The sequence below is a fragment of the Poecilia latipinna genome, unplaced genomic scaffold (assembly GCF_001443285.1).
Source record: "Poecilia latipinna isolate Pla-1442-1.1 unplaced genomic scaffold, P_latipinna-1.0 Scaffold17, whole genome shotgun sequence".
NCBI classification, from domain to species: domain Eukaryota; kingdom Metazoa; phylum Chordata; class Actinopteri; order Cyprinodontiformes; family Poeciliidae; genus Poecilia; species Poecilia latipinna.
In genome coordinates this window covers 116,692-133,763 of record NW_015112633.1, presented here as the reverse complement: position 1 = coordinate 133,763, position 17,072 = coordinate 116,692, and the positions used below count along the sequence as shown (strand labels likewise).

The window sequence follows — 17,072 nt, the reverse complement described above, 5'->3', positions numbered from 1 at the left end:
AAGAGAACAATTGTAGACCTTCCTTAGTAAAATTGCCCAAAGAGTGCTTCTATTACTCATTCAGGAGTCTACAAAGAAACGTAGAACATCTAGCACAGTATTTCTCAAACTTTTTTCAGGCTGACTACCACTTAATCCATTTAACAAACACTCACGGACCACCTAACTTGACATTGCCCCACAATAACACAACATGTCAATATATATTAATAATTTTAGTCTCTTAACGAGCTTATTGTTGTTCTTTTTGTTCATTTATGCTGTTTTGCAAATGTGACTGGCCACGGCAAAACCATGAACACGTCTACTCAAGGCATTTTGAGTTATCTACATATTCTGAAAGTAGATTCAAATCTTCCCAATGAGGTCAAACACATGGGAATAAAAAAATAAGTGTTTAATTACTACCAAGTGTTGTGTGCATTAATGACATTTAGGGCTATTTGTAATTTTGAAACACAATAAAAGAAAAATAGACTTCAGTTGCTTTCCATAAACATTCTCTTCTGCATCACTCTCAGCAGGTATGACTTGGCTTCCTCTGTTATAAGTAGTCCTGTCGTTGTTTTCATTCCAATGGTATATTCAGTCTTTCTTTAGTGACACTGTTTTAAGCCATTTAGCCATTGTTAATTTTAAGCAGAATTATTTGGTAAACTAATTGTATTAGTCACACTTTGAGATCACTTAACGGCAAATAAACGGTTGTTTACATGCAATACTTTACGGACCATTAGGGGGCGCCCGCGGATCACCAGTGGTCTGAATACCACAGATTGAGAAAGACTGATCTAGCACTACAGGCCTAATTGGTTCATCTAAGTTCAATGCTCATGCTTCAACAATGTGACATGGACAGGGAAAAATTGCCTCCTTCCAAGGTTGAACCCAATGCTGACAATGACAGTCTCACATTTGCTCAAACATATCTTGATGATCCTCTAGACATCAAGGCATATGACACTATATATATAACATCTGTAAGATATTCTTTGCACTGACAAGAAAACATCTAAATGCTTATGTAACAGAGAGAAGAGCTCGTGTGTCTGTGTGAGTTTTGATCGAAATGATTATAGTGATGGTTGTATGTATTTTTGATTTTGTTTGGAGCCACCTAGTGGTGTGATGAGTGACTGCATGCAACGGGTCCGTCAGGCACTCTCGCGGCTTCCTCCACCAGAATTCTGAGGAGCGCTGGTGGAGGTAGGTGCGAGAGAGGCAGCTCTTCACTTCTTTTTTTACTTAGGGTCATATTTTTCTAGTTCAACTATTAACAAGGTACTGTAAGAATATTTAACATTTATAAATATAATTTGTAAAGTTTTCTTGTGGTTGGGCTGGAAAAATGTGACCCTATGAGTGGGAGCTGCGCCGGTTGGTGTTCGTGGCTGACCACTCAGTCACGGCGCTAACTGTGTCTTTTATTTTTCAGCCTGTCGGACCACTTGGCTGCAGTCAATCACATTGTGAGGAGTTTTTCATCTTTTGTTGTGCTAGGTGACCAACAACATAATAAGAAGAGTTACACTTAGCTGGTTCTAAGCATTTTGAATTAGCTAAGCATCAGCAACAGTAAAACAGAACAGAACTGCAATTATTTCTGCTCTCCACCAGAAACACCTGAAGGGAAACGTTCTATTGACCCGATGCTCAAGCAGGACTATGATCCAAAATTCCACTTCCAAACAGCTCAAAACAAAGAAACAAAAATGTTTTGGAGTGGTCTAGTAAAATTCAGCGTTCAGTCACAATGAGATCCTTTTGTTAAGACCTTAAACAGACCGTTGATGCTTGAAAATCTTCTATTGTTGCTGAATTAAAACATTTCTCCAAAGAACATTTATACACACCAATTAAAATACTCATTGTCACTTGGTGGCAATTGTTGCCACCAAGAGTTGCTCAACAAATCATTAGGTTGAGGGGGAAAATAACTTTATTTCTCTTATTGGTATGGATAGCTTTTATCTTGTAACAAAGTAAGTAATTATTTGAAAAAAGGCACAATAATCCTCTTAAGGGTTCAGAATGACTTGTGAATTCTTTCAACTACTTGTTTGAATTTATTTTTCAAATAATTCAAAACTGACATGTACTCATTGTTTTGAACTGAGAATCAGTTGATGTTCATAATGGCAAGGAAAAACAAACATAATAAATTAAAAGGACAAAAACAGAAATATCCCTACTACTCAGTAGCACTAAGAAATCAAATGCTGCCGATTCCTTCTGAACTCTTGGTAACTCAGGCTGGTGCTGATTAACAGTATCCTGAATGGTGTGTAGGAGTGTGGTTGAGTGTTTTATGGGCTTAGTGTAGGAAGAATGACAAGACGACTGCTTTGATCTCACCATCACTTCCCATGAGCAGATACAGCTGGACACTGTGTGTATGTGTATTTGTCTGTTGTATGGTATGAATGGACTTATTACTGATGGAGAAGTACTACTCTAGTAATAAGTGGAATAGATTCCGTCAAACTTAGCTCTAAGTTAATTATGAAATCTACAAAGATCAACTGGAAACCTGTCATTCAGCACTAAAACATGGAAAGGAAACATTCTTTGCGGAAATCATTAACAAAAACGTAAACAATACTCGTGCTCCGTTTGCCACAGTTGACAGATTGACAAACCCTTCTGTGGCTGCAGCATCTCAACTCCATCCTAGCAAGACCTGCAGTGAATTTGCCTACTTCTTTACAGAGAAAATAAAAAAATAAAAAAAAAATCTCCACATCATCATTCCCAGTGTCAGTGCTAAGGCCAAACACAATAAATGTAGATAAAACAGAGCTTTGGAACGTGACGTCACTGCCGTAGATGGAGGGATATCAGTGCCATCTTTGGTGTCCATAAACATAACCGACAAAAACTTTTTTTTTTTAATCCAAGTTACTTAAAATAATTTAGCTATGGTACGAATTTTCTGCATTATCGGGTGTAATGTCCGATCACATGACCGAAAAGGTAAAAAGATGGAAAATGGACTTTCGTTTCACTATTTTCCTGCTTGGAAACAACGCGTGGAGGCTAAGCTAACGGAGCTAACGAAAAGAAGACGAATGTCCTGCTATCAGCGGTGAGACGTCCTGATGTTACCTTCTCCAACATCCCCAGATACCTACAAGTTTGCTCCAGACATTTCTATTCTGGTGAGTGTCTAAATTCGCTTTGTTAGTGTTGTGTCATAATTTTTTGCTATGATTTTGTCCGGTTGTACTCATGCTCCGTTTATGTTGAGTTCATTGAAGTGGGTCAACCTTGTTTAGGCCGGGCTAATATTGTTTAGGAAGCGTAGTCCAAGTTTTCTTAGTGGACATTGAGGTTATTCCATTATTATGAATAACCTATCATTTAAGTTTGCTAGTGTTATCAAATTTACAACATTAATACTGATGTGTGTTCTGATATGTCCTCTTGAAGGCAAACCGATGTGTGAAATGGATTAGCTCAATCCAGACTGGGTTCCATCGCTGAAAATGGGTCACTGAGGTAAACACTACATCGTTCCGACATGCGCGTCAATTAAAGAGGCGATACAGCAAGATCATCAACAAGTTACTGAGACTGTTTTCATTATTTACCTCTTCTGGGGTAAATAATGAAAACACAGTAGCAGAGGCAATAGAAGAGGAGCAAGTTGGAGAGGCGGAGGAGGAAGAAACCCCAGGAGAGGAGCTGAGCAAGGCTGCAGACTCTGAAGAAGAACAGGAACCATTTGTGTTGAAATACAGTTGGAAGTGGCTGTTTTCTCTCATTTAATAATTTAATGTATTAAACATTCATGAAACATTAGATTCAAGCACTTCAAGTTTCATGTAAACAGGTGAAGAAATGAATCACATTTTAAGTAAAAAATTTATATTTAAAATATTTCAGGTAATAAACATACACATAATGGAAGATTATATTTTTAAATTAATATTTTATGTGATTAAAGTAAACAATTATATAATCAGACATCTGCTTGTTACACTTGATGTAACAAGCAAACTGTCAGGACACTGGGTTTTTGGATTTGTTTTGCTTTATTTTGTTCATTAAAATAACATCCACATAAAGTATGTCTACTGCCTGCTGTGTTTGGGTCCACCGCTACACCACATCATGACACAAACCAGACGAAAGAGCCCATCTTTAAACATTTAATGTGTAATTAAACAATAAAGGTGACAAGTGAACATGTAATGAAATAGATCCTGTTCCAGAATTTTATGTAATTGAACATTACAGGTAACAAATGTGATGATCGCCTGAGGTAATACATTTTGTGAAAAAAATTTTTAAATATAATTTTGGTTAACAAATAAAAAAGGGGTCAAAATGGAATAAAAATATGCCTTATCTATATAGTTTAGTAGAATAATTTCACACGGATTTTGAGTCAACGGGTCACATGACCTGGAAGCTATTGAAGAAAAACCCTACATTTTGACAAAAAAAAATTGTTAAAAAAAAAGAAAATGACTTAAATGGAAAACAAATGACTGTGCCTCACCTATATAGACTAGTAGAAAGATTACAAAGTGAGAAAATAAGTCAGATGACTTGGAAGCTATTGAGGAAAACATTATTTATTAAAATTATTCAAAATATATGACTTTAAAATCTAATAGAGAATATTGTGTCTCAGGTAAAAGCCCAAATTAGCACTTACAATTTAGTCAACTGGTCACAATTCAAGGCATTTCTTAATATTTGTTTGACAGGAGTGTTTGGTTCGGTAATTTGTTGACAGTCCCTAAGTGAACCTATGAGCGCTTTTGCTGGGAGCGGTGGAGAACCGCTGGCCGACATTAGCGTTCATAAATCGGTTCAACCTTGAGCTAAATGCCGCTTACTCTGCGGAGCTCGAATATCCAACTTGAAACTAACTTCACTGTGGTGCCCTTGAGGAGGGAGCGGTGGAGAACAGCTGGACGAAATTAGCGTTCATAAATCGGATCAACCTTTAGCTAAACGCCCCTTACTCCGCGGAGAGCGAATATCCAATATCCAACTTAAAAACAACTTCACTGCGGTCGGTAACGCAAAGAAAACACCGGTGTTCTGACTAGTTTGTTTTGGTCTGTGGACACCAAAGATGGCGCCGAGTGACGTAAACGTCATACGCTGTGACGTCAGCTCCAAAGCACTATTGCTGAATTTTACCAACTCGGCCATGAATTTTAAATCAAGGCTCCTCCTTCTCTTGATAGCCTACCACAACTTTCCTTAAGAAAATTCTGCGTGTCATCGTATCTGATCTGATTCAAATAGTAAACACTTCCTTTCTATCAGGATTCTATTATCCCTTCTGCAAAAGTCAGACAGTTGCTCCACAATGCTGCTACTTCCATTCTCACCAAAACTAAGAATATACAGTACATCATCCCTGTTTGAAAGTCCTTATGCTAACACCCTGTATCTCAGAGAATAGACGTTAAAATAGTTTTGTTAGCTTATAAATTATTCTATGGGATAACACCAAAATAAATCAAAGACCAGTTGTAAGGCAAATAACTTGTAACGTATCAGAAGACTTAAAAAGAGTAAAGAAATTAAACATTCCCAAGATTGAGAATGGCTATAGTGATTAGGCAAGCAACTGATTAATCAAAGAGGAATGGAGTGATAGGAAGACCAGGACTGGGGCTAAGCTAGAGAAAAAACCACAGCGAAACCCTCTGTGGCCAGCACATCCATCATCGTCATGTTTCTGCAGTGGGAAAAAAACTGTTGACCTCACCAACAGATGTGCAGTGTGCAAGATTGGATGGGAATGCAAAGAAGAGTGGGAGCATTAAAACTGCATGGATATTCCCATCAATGTGTTGATCAATTTGGTGGCATAAATCTACATGTTTATCCCTAAGCAGTTTGCAATCTTGTTGACATTCTTGGTTAAGATGCAGAGAAAAGCCAGAATCACATGTGGAGTAAATGGAGTCTCATAAACATATTAATTGCCTCTTTACATTATATTTTATTTTGGTGTTTCAGGATGAAGTTGGTTGAAAATTTATTTGTAGATTCTATAAAAGCCCCAAACAGAACAGAAAAGTCACAACATGTTAGTATTTGTAACTGGGTAGACAATGATTAAATATCACTTTCACTCCATCTTTTTGGTTATTTTCTTAATTTTTGTCTCAAAATGTTTTTCTCACATTCAACCACTGTGTTTCAGCTCTGAGCTGGAAATTCCCCCAGAGTGCACCAGTAGCACCAGAAGCTGAAGCCGCACTGCTTGGGTCACACTGGTGAAGGGAAGGCACGCCACTGGCAGCTGGCCTACCACATTAGAGAGTTATGCTGTATGTATGTGTGTATTTGCATGTGTGAGTATTCCCATATGTGTGTGTTAGCCCATGCATATGTGTATAATAATAAGAGCCCTGCTGTCTGTCGACCACAAAGCAGCAGCTGCTCGGGCCGGCAGATTAGAGGCTTGCTCTGCACTGGATGCCCTTACTGAGCGGTTAGCAGGATGGATGGGATGAATGAAGGAGTAAACGGATGGATGAATAGTAGTAGGAGTCTTGACCTGGGCCTCTTAAATACAATTGTTACACCTGCCAAAACTGTTTGGAAATACTGCAAAAAGGCCCTTATTTTATTATTTGTTTTGCTTTTAACTATGTCAATGCATGCAATGTATTTTTGTTTTACAGTATGTACAATTAAAAACACCCAGGGGGACATTTTAAATTTACATTTCTTGCAGAAAGAATTGTCTTCCTTAATTGGTTCTGGAGGCTTTGAAATCCAAAACTTAACATTTATACAGGGTAATACACCTTGAAATTATTCACAAATGTTGCATTTTAATCAAAAACTTTTAAGTATTGTCTTAGGAATTTTAAAAATAATCTGTGGCACTTGTAGTCATTATTTAAAGCTACCAATCAGGATACCAGTAAAGGAAGAAGGGGGGAGACATGAGAGCCTTTGCTATGGTTAGGAAGGGGCACCTTCTCTGCAACTACACAAAACACTACCCCGTTAATAGTTGTTTTTGTTAGTAAAAGTCTGTGTGACCTTAAGTTAACCCAGAGGAGGACATTAACTTTGGCCTTGGAAGATGTTTCTCTCCCGGGTTTCCTGTCTACGGTCAGGAGATGGAAGCAGGAAAGGTTAACGTTGACAACTACAAAGGGACTTTCTCTTGTTGTAGGATGAGTGATTGAGTAAAAAGATAAAATATGCTAATAATGAGTGACTGTGTGTGTTAACTTGTAGCTAAGCAACCCCAAAATGGCTCTCACCCACCACCACCACTATAAACTATAGGCTTGAACGTAATTATTATAACCCGTTTATGATATTTAACACTTTTCCTGAGGGTACTGAGTGCAGGGAAACTGCTAAAGACGGGACTGTGGAAAAAATGTGAACATAATAACCCTCTTCTAACAAATGCTCTTCTAACACTCCTCCAAATGGGACTACCATCTCCTGATAGATGAATTCTGATCCTACATTATTTTTGTAAGGGGTGCAGTAACCTGCAACACTCACCCATGCTTATGAAATTTCTCATACTCATGAAGCCACCAAAAGCCTGCATCTAATGTCACCAGTGCCATGCAGATAGGAACTCGCAATATGGTGGAACGTCAGCCCAGAGCTGCTGTTGTGAAGCCCAATGCCAAAAACTGGATGTGTCCATTTTGAGTGGGGCCCAGAAACCAGTCAGCATCACAACTGTCATGTTTATTTCCTTGTAATAGACATAGCAGGGACGTGCTGAGGCATTCCTTTGTCACAAGCTGAAGTCACACTGTCTTCCTGTATCTCCCTAGCTTTAGACTCGCAGGCCAGCCGTCCTTCTTCTGCTATTACTATGAGGGGGCTGTGTGTTCCAGATGCTCCAGAGCTAGAGGGGGCTTTTTGCTTGCTTATCTGCTTAGTCGCCCTTCCAGAGAGACACATACACATACATACACATTGGGCACATACTCTTTTTATTTCAAGAGAATAACTGAACAGTTCTGTGTGACATATTTCACTTATTCAGGTGAATTAGTGTAAAAGGAAGCTAAATTCACTTGTGTATCACACATTTCATACTTTTATTTATGAAAACAGCAGTGATAGTTATATAGTATTTTTCTTCCTCTTCTTAATTGTACACTAGTTTTTCTTGATCTGTTGCATAAAATCACATAAAAATACACTTGAATTTCTGTTTGGAACATGACAAAATGTAGAAAATTTCAAGGGGAGTGAATAGTTTTGCAGGGACCTGTGTGTCATGTGCTACCTTTAATATAGGTGTAAAGCAGAAAATAGACTAAATGTTATTGCGGTGGGTTATTTATTTCACCTGAGCATGACATTGGTCTTAGTATGGAATTCCCCTTTGGGCGGGAGCCATCAGTCATGTTCCCGAGAGGCATCCCACTTCTCCTCTGTTGTGGTTTCTGTAGGTAAGATGAAGGCTATTGCTGTGACACTGGGAGGTAGGTGCACTCTTAAACACTCCTGCCCAGCGTCTGATCTGTGTGATCTCTTTGTTCTCGTTACTCTGGAGCGTGCGTCACTGAATGGAAATACATTAACACGTGTAAGTGAATGCAAGACTCTGCAAGTACACACACTTGTGCAAACATGCACACACTCTTGCTGTTTGTTGATCCCTGTAAAAGTATACTAATGTCACAACCCCAATAAAAGCATAGATGTTTGGAGTGTGTGTCATGCATTTGGCTTTAAACTCAAAATGAATGAATGTTCACTTACAACAAGGATAATTCTCAGTTACACCACACAACTGAGAGTCACATACCCACAAGGGGAGACCATATCTGATGCAGAGAGGTGGTGACACATAAGCTGCATCATACAAAGAAGAATGTTATTCAGAAGACATTTTTCACAGGCCAGGATGAAGCCTTGTCAAATATGTTGTGTTCTGGGCCTGCCGGTTACAGAGAAGAATGTAAAACATAGATTATGTTGCACTCCTCATAATATGCTTGTGTAGATTCTCACAATGGCAACACTGTGTTTAACAAGTGTACTGTTTTTATGATGTAAATCACTGTGAACTGACTTGTTGCTGACGTGCCATACAGATAAACTGAATTGATTGATTAATTGAATATCATCAAAAAAGAAAACTGCAAACACATCCACAACCTTATTTAGTATTATGCAGTGCATTTTACACCCTTGATCCCAATTCACTCACACTATGCAAAACACTGGCACTGCGTTGGTGACACTTGTGGTTCACAGACAAGCAGGACTTTGTTTTACAAAAGTTATTTATTCCTTCATGTTTAGATTCACATTAAATTAAATAATATGTATGCCTTAATTTGGAGACTACGAAGAAAGCTGGTTAAATATGTTTAATGAAGAACTAGTCCCCCACCCCCAACATAATAATCACTCTTGCAGTTGTAAGACTGCCCTCTTGTGGCACAGGCTTCTTTAACTTGGTCACCTCTGTGGAAATTCTGTACATACTTAAAAAAAATGTCAATGCATGTACATACACATACATATGCATCTTCCCACTCACACTCCTGCCTTCAGCATGGGGCAGGTTAGAACACTGTAGCATTAGCGACTTGGCACTCCTCTCTTTGCATGTCCAAATCTGTCCACATCACTAATTCTAAGTCTCATCTGAACTGGATCACCTCTGTCTGTCACATTAAAATTGGTACAATGCACGGGGGAAGGCGAATCGTTGCATTCTGAGCGTTTTTTGTGAAAATGTGTCAATTTTAAAGAACTGGGCCAGTAAATCAGTTCTGAGTTATGGTAAAAGCGGAAAACAGCACCTGAGGGTTCAGGTGATGGAGGTGTGTGAGCTTTCAGACAAAATAGGAGCTGTGGCCCCAGTCACACCTGCACAGAACAGAAGGTGAAAGTTTTAGTTAGCATACCTTACAGTCTCCACTAAGTTAAACACATGGAATAAAGACAAATTTATGTTTTCATTAGGTAACAATTTTATCTTTTAACATGAAAATGTTATGGCGTTTTATGTGTTTTTATGCAAAATATTCCTGGAATTCTATTTTCCATTAAAAGACTGCAGAAAGACATGACATTAAGTCAGCTTCTGTCAATAATTAGGTCATCCACAAGGACCCTGCACATGTGAACATGTATGCATGAGCTCAGTACACAGGCCAGGAGATGTAAATTTTCTTTGCGTAGCTGCCAGTGTTGTCAGTCTACGGCATTGCCCTCTGGGATCATTGGGGAAAAGAAAGGAGCGCTGGACAGGAGAGAACAGAGGAAGGAAAAATGTGAGGAATGAGGGGTGAGATCAACCTGGCAGGTCTGTACAAAGACAGCATGTGCAGTGAACTCGAGGTAATTTAGCAGAGATGGCCTAGGGATATGTTTTTTTTTCTCTTCTTTTGCACAAATAACTTGCTACTGATTAACCTTAATCTCATCATCATCTCTCACACCCATTCTTTGACACTGTCCCAACTCTCTCTCTCACTTAACCTCCTACAAATAAGACATTTAATACCTCCAGCACAAAGGAAGGACTTTAAAATGTTGGCATCTGAAAAAAGTAAGCTCTGAAATGAAAATAATAATAAATGTATTATTTTTTTTGTCTCATAGTTTACTTTCTAACAAGTTCTGTGAAAAAACTAATAGCATACATATATGGTAAATGTCTTTCATACCAACCCATGTTGTGAAAATGATTTCAGAGTAATTTCCCTTAAACGAAACACCAGTATTGTCTCTCATCTGCACTGTTGTGTATTCTTCAAACACTGGTGTGCATATCACTGGCAATGTGAGGGCTCCTTGTCTTACCCAAGGACACTTTCACTAAAGATCACATAAAAACACTGATTCATAGCTGTCAGGGCAACTTGCAAAAATGTGGCCTTTGTAGAGCTACTGTAATTTTACCAGTAAAAAGCTTGCTAACAGGCATTTTTTCATTTTGTATTTTTAGGCCCTTTGCCAGTTGGACTGTTACACCTGAATTCAGTGGTGTTGTTTTTATCCTTTCATTTTTTGAACTGTTTATCACTGATCTCATGAGTTTATTTGAGCTTAGTTTTCTTTTGTGGATGATTTGATGTTTTTCTTCTAATTTGCTTCCTGATAAGTTATTAAAATAAATAATCTAAGAGTGAAAATATTTCAGTCATAAATTCAAGTGACTGATAGGTAATTTCAGACATATGGTAGGCACCATTTGACCAAAATTTGTAGAAAACAATTAATAAGTTCAGTCAATTTACCATATTAATTTATCCTGATCATCTCAATGAAGCCAAAAGCGTATGCACATCTAATGTTTTTTCTTACATATGCAAGTTTCATTTAATCTAGTCAAGTGTTGGGCTCTTAGTACGCTTTAGGACAAAAAAAGAAAATAATATTTTAGTATTTCCAGACTAAATTTGATATTGCATAAATGTGACTCCATACTCATAAATCCCAAATGACACTAAGCAGTCCTGGTCTGCCAGTAAACATCCGAACCTTTCTCTCTCTCTCTCTCTCTCTCTCTCTCTCTCTGTTGTTTTTGTAGAATCAGGATGAACCACCAACTCTCCAGTAACAAAATCATAATTTTCTGTGCTCAATCTGTCATCATATAATTACAGAAATATCAACAAAAAATTTACAAAAATATTTGGGTCATCACTGGTTTTCAGATCTCTCAGACCCATACACACCCCTTGATGATTAAAGCCTGGTCGGGTTGAAGAAGACTGTGGGTTGCAGTCTGTCATGGGTCAGTTAGATAAAAAAAGAAGGTAGGAAGTGGAGAGGACATAAATCAGCCCGCTGAACAGTTTTAGATTAAAGGGTACCGTTACTTGTCCCACAATATGTTATTAATGCTGGAATTACTAATTTCACTGTCTTAGAAGTTTGACAGTTTGGCGGACGAGGCAGCAGTTTTTACTTGTTTGGGGCAGATAACTGATTAAAACCTAAAAGCCAACAAGCTTATAAAGGAGAGGGCAGATACGACATGCTGAGAGTAAAGAGTTAAGATATATTTAAGATGGCAGACATTTTGGTTGAGCTCGTAGAAAACCTACTCATAAATCTGTGAAATGTGGATGATATTTTCTGCCTACTCTGCAATTATACATAAAGTAAATTATATATATTTGCTCTGAGATTACAAAAAAAATAAATGACTATAGTGAAGTTTAAAATGAGATCACTAAAATGCTGCTTGCTCAAATATTAGGTGTTAAAGGACTGTGTCCTGACAGCGGTTTGCTACTTCCTCCCTTGTTTCCTAATGGAAGTACTGACATGCCTAAAATCAACACCAACTTAGAAGTTGACTGTGCAAGTTAATCTAGATAATTAGAATATAAATTTTTATTAAAGTGTTTTTGTACGGTAGAATAGGCTCAACATGCCCTAAAACAGAGCCAAACCATTTAATTCAAAATTACTTCATATTTCCCCTTAAATATGTTTTTTTGTTTGTTTTGTTTTTTGCGTCTTGTGATTTGACTTATTCTTGAAGTTTTTTTGGCAAAAAAAAAAAAAACTTAATGGAGAACGCTTCAAAATAGTGGAACTCTATTGACTGAATATAGGAATTTTAATGCATATTTCTTCATAAAAAAATATCTGTTTTTTAATGTTCTTCAGAAAGGGTGAACTCTTTGTGTTGAGGTCAAAATGGTGGGTTTAGAAGCATTTTCAGGAAAATTGGAGAATGTATGACAGAGTAGGAAAGAATGTAGAGATAAAAGACTAACCAATGGCACATTAAGTTGAGTCCTTTGTCAGAGGGCAACAATCAAGATATCAAACATTCTCAGATGTTTTTTGACTTCGGTGCTCAATCTCTCAGGTTATTGGAATAGTTTTAGAAATTGAGGTATTTGTTGTCTGAGTGAAAAGAGGCTGTTATCAGTTAATTGTTTCTGCAGTGGACAGACTGACACCATTTTAGGAACTACTGAGTTTATCTTAGTTTCTCTATTTTATTTTACTTACTATAGTCAGATGTATTTAAACTGAATGCAGTTATGCTCCTTATGAATAAACTCAGTGAGTAATACCAGCTGATATTACCAGGATAGTTAACTCAGGTAACCTGCCTGCACTTCACTGTTCAATATTGTGATGTTTTTTAGGACAAGAAAAAAGAACTGGGCAAATAAAGATCAGAACATTTTTAGATGACAAATACTTAAAAAACAAACAAAAAAAAAAAACTTTGATTTTGACTGTGTAAAAGATTACTTGAAAGTGAATTTTTGGAAAGTCACTTCTCAAAGTTGTCTTAATGTCCCCTTATTTGTTTATTGAAATGTCTACAACATCGTCAGTTAGTATTTAGTTTCTGATTTGGAATCAACCAAGCAAAGTGATATCTTCAAATTTTCTCAATCGAAAAGTGTTACATTTCAGCTGGTTTTAGAGCATCTCGAGGTTCTTTCTAGGGAAAACCGTTGGACCATAGAGGTTTGTCTTTTTTCCTCAAATAGCACCTCTTGTGAGGAAATGGTTGACCCCTGCTGATCAATATTTTACAATAATTCCTCCTCGTGTCACTCCCTATCTTCCAAGCTGACAATGACAAGCATGTAGAGTGTGTATGTGTGTGAGGCTTGAGTTAAAGTGAATTCGTCAGCGGGACCATAACGTTTCTCAACACCATCTCGCTCCCTGTCAGGCTTCGAGAAAGTGGAACTCAAATCCAGCGGAGCAAGAGTCAGTTTAGGTCGAGCGGAATATGTTGCAAATGGTGTTAAAAGCATGTACTCCATGGCTACCCTCGTCAAAAATTGATGGAGGAAAAAGCTCACTAAAAATGATCCATGTTTCCTCTTCGATCCCTCCCTGGTGGAAAAGATCATGAATAAATAACACAGATCAAACTGCAGTGTTAGCGCAGATCAAGTATTTGTAAAGAACCTGAAAGGACTGTATACAAGAGGGGCCCTATGAGATCATGTAGATGTACCTTGCATGTTCTCTGTTCCTGTCACATCACATTTAGATCGCAGCAAAATCCCACAAGGTAAAAAAAAACAAAAAAACAAAAAACGAATTAGTTATTTTAAACCAAGGCCGTCTTGAGACCAAATTTTTGAAAACAATATAAAGAAACTATTGGAGACAGAGCTTACCTTTTACTTTTCAGAAAATAATATAGCATAGTATAGAGATTGATCATCCAGAAAACATACTTAGCCGTCATTAGTCAACTGAGCTCACTTAATAGTAGATAACTTTGAAGATTGAACTTTAAAAGGTTGGTACTGAAGTTGATTGTTCTTCTCTAATCCAACCATAGCTTGGTCAGCCATAATCTGATATGGCCTATTGACGATCAGGGACTAACATGCGCTAAACTTTACCATAAGATGCATTTTAAGCAGCAAGTAGGTGATTGACCCTGACCTAAATTCAGATGTACTCCAGCTGCTGTTCGAAACCACTCTAATCGCACCCTGAAAGTTTTGTGCATGCTCAACTTTTCAGGGGTGCTCTCTGATAATGCATAAGGCAATTAGATGTACTGGCACTCCATATGAATGCACCAAGTCAATGGAGAGATGATTCACACTTTGTGGTAGATTGTTATTGTTCACACTCCATTGTGAAGTGTAATTCTGGTTTTGTTGGTCTATATATGGTTGAAACCAGATATTTATATACACCAAATAAAAAGACAAACTTTTTTTTTCTCACTGACTTAAGTTAAATCAGAGCAAACTTTTTTGTTTTAAGTTAGTCAATTATCCAAATTAAATCTCCGCTAAATGCCAGAAAACTTAGTGAGCACATTTTTTAGAGAATTTTTGTAACTTTATTTGAATTCAGAAGTTTACATACATTTGGTCTGTAACGGGGATAATCATCTTTTAAATTGTTTCACTTTGAGTTCTGGTCCATTCCTCCTGTCAGAACTAGTATAAGTCAGTCAGGTTTGGATTGCCACACACACCTTTTTAGAACTAATCACAACTTCTTTGGATTGAGATCAGGGTAAGATGGTCATGCCAACTGTCTTGTCTTTAAGCCACTTTGTAGCAGCTCTGGCTGCATGCTTAGAGCCATTGTCCATTTGGAAGACCAATATGTACCCAAGCTTTAATTTCCTGCCTGATGTCTTTAAATGTTGCTTTAATATTTCTACATAGCATTTTTACCTTGTGATGCCTTCTGTTGAAGTGTACGAATCCTCCTGCAGAATTTGCTCTAGCTGGGCATGTCTTCTTATGAATGGAAATGAAAGCCCAAGTTTTAATGAAAAAAAAAAAAATTGAAATATTTTAGAAGAGATCAACTAGCACTTAAACATATTTAACAAAGTTGCAAAATTAAGAGCCCATTAGGCTCCTGCTAATGGTGTTACAAATATGATGATGTCATCACGAACATCCAATTGTAATTGACGACATAATAAATCGACGGGCAAATTTGAATGCTGATTAATTTGATAAACAAATAGAAATTGTTGTGCTGAACTCTGAAGTGAGCATTAATGATATGTGACAAACCTTAAACTTGGATTTTTAGCTTGAAATTTGTTTTCTATAATCATGCACCTTTACATCTCTCATCTGTCACTATTTTCTTATTTTTAACATGTAAAAAAATAATAATAACACTTATAAAGGGACTGTGACCAAAATGTTGCTCATTTTAGAACATTTTGATAATGTGGGTTTCTGGGAATGGCTCAGTGTCCTCCTGCACACCCGTTTTTACATCGATAACAGACTGTTTACACCCAAAATTATGACTTTGTTGTCTTAATTTTGTATGAATTTCCAGCTAATTTTATTTTCCCATACAGTTTTCGGTAACACTTTATTTGAAGGGGGTTGAATAAGACTGACATGACACTGTCATAAACACCTGTCATGAACATGAATAAGCCTTCATGAATATTTATGACTGCTGTCATAAAGTGTCATTCGGTAAATTATGACAACTTGACATTAACCAAGAAATCATTGCTGATATAAATTTGTTATAAAATTATTACTGATTGCAATTTAAAAAATAAGTATCTTTATGTTATTAAAGGTAAAGTTTAAACAGTAATGTTATTCAACCCCCTTCAAATAAAGTGTTACCCAGTTTTCTGCTCAGAGTATTTTGGCAAACTTATTTAGAAGTATTTTTTTATTTGTTTTAATTGCATTTCTAGTCATTCAAAGTGCAAAACAGCTGACAACCTAGGCCAGACAAACCAGCTGTTCCATCCCTGTCACAGATCAGTTTGAACAGCTTTTGTTCTAAGATTTTCTTTGTCAGCAAAACTGAAAGATGGATGTGGGAATCCCAGGTCTAATTCAATGAAAAGGTGTCACTAGGATCCAGATCACATTAACGCATTCTGCTAAGGTAGTGTCTTGGTCAGCTTACATGACCTGTATGTTAAATTATAGAAATGGTGTGTACATCTTTGCTTTACCTTCCTTACTTCTTTTATTTCTCTCTTATAAACCAAAGGCTTATGAAACAGTGTGATTAACAATAAGTATCATCTGCGATTATATGTAAGTCCACTTGGGCATCATTGAGCCACGCTCTGACCTTTACATTGAAAACATTAAAGCATATTTAACAAGTGATTCAGACATGCTTGTTCATGTCACAACAAAATAAACCAAACTTACCAGCATGATGTTGTTTCAGTCCAAATCTTCTGTCACTCGTGACCTGTTTTCTATCAAAATAGCAGTCACTGTTCAAATAAACTTAGCACACAAGTTCAGACCTGGTGTTGCTCACATTCACAGGCAAGAACCATTCTCATGAAGATTAATGTTTCTTTTTTTTTTTTTTTCTTTCAAGTAATTTAATATGTGATAATTACTTTTAGGGATTAGAAATTTAGCAAGTCTTTAAGACATATGAGGGTTTTCTCTTTGTTTTTGTTTTTTTCTATTTAAAATCAAAACATCAGGGCAGAAAGCACGAGGTGAAGAGCTTCAGGTTTTGTCCAGTACCATTTGAACTTGCAGTTGGCAGCCAGTGAAGCCTACTGGTTAAATAACACATACAGCAATCTCAGCAGGTTGCTCAACCTTGGTTTCAGGCCATTGTGAAAACATAATACTACCGTGCATACGCCCACTCTGTCA

The 17,072-nt window shown here is 37.2% G+C and overlaps 1 long non-coding RNA gene across 1 annotated transcript; it reads right to left on the bottom strand.

Moving 5' to 3' along the window:
- Positions 1-1,441: 1,441 nt before the first annotated feature.
- LOC106948468 (uncharacterized) lies at positions 1,442-16,031 on the bottom strand. Its single transcript, XR_001425182.1, has 3 exons — positions 16,022-16,031; positions 14,409-14,410; positions 1,442-1,530 (listed from the first exon to the last, which is right to left on the bottom strand). It is a non-coding gene; the product is annotated as an uncharacterized LOC106948468 (long non-coding RNA).
- Positions 16,032-17,072: the final 1,041 nt, after the last annotated feature.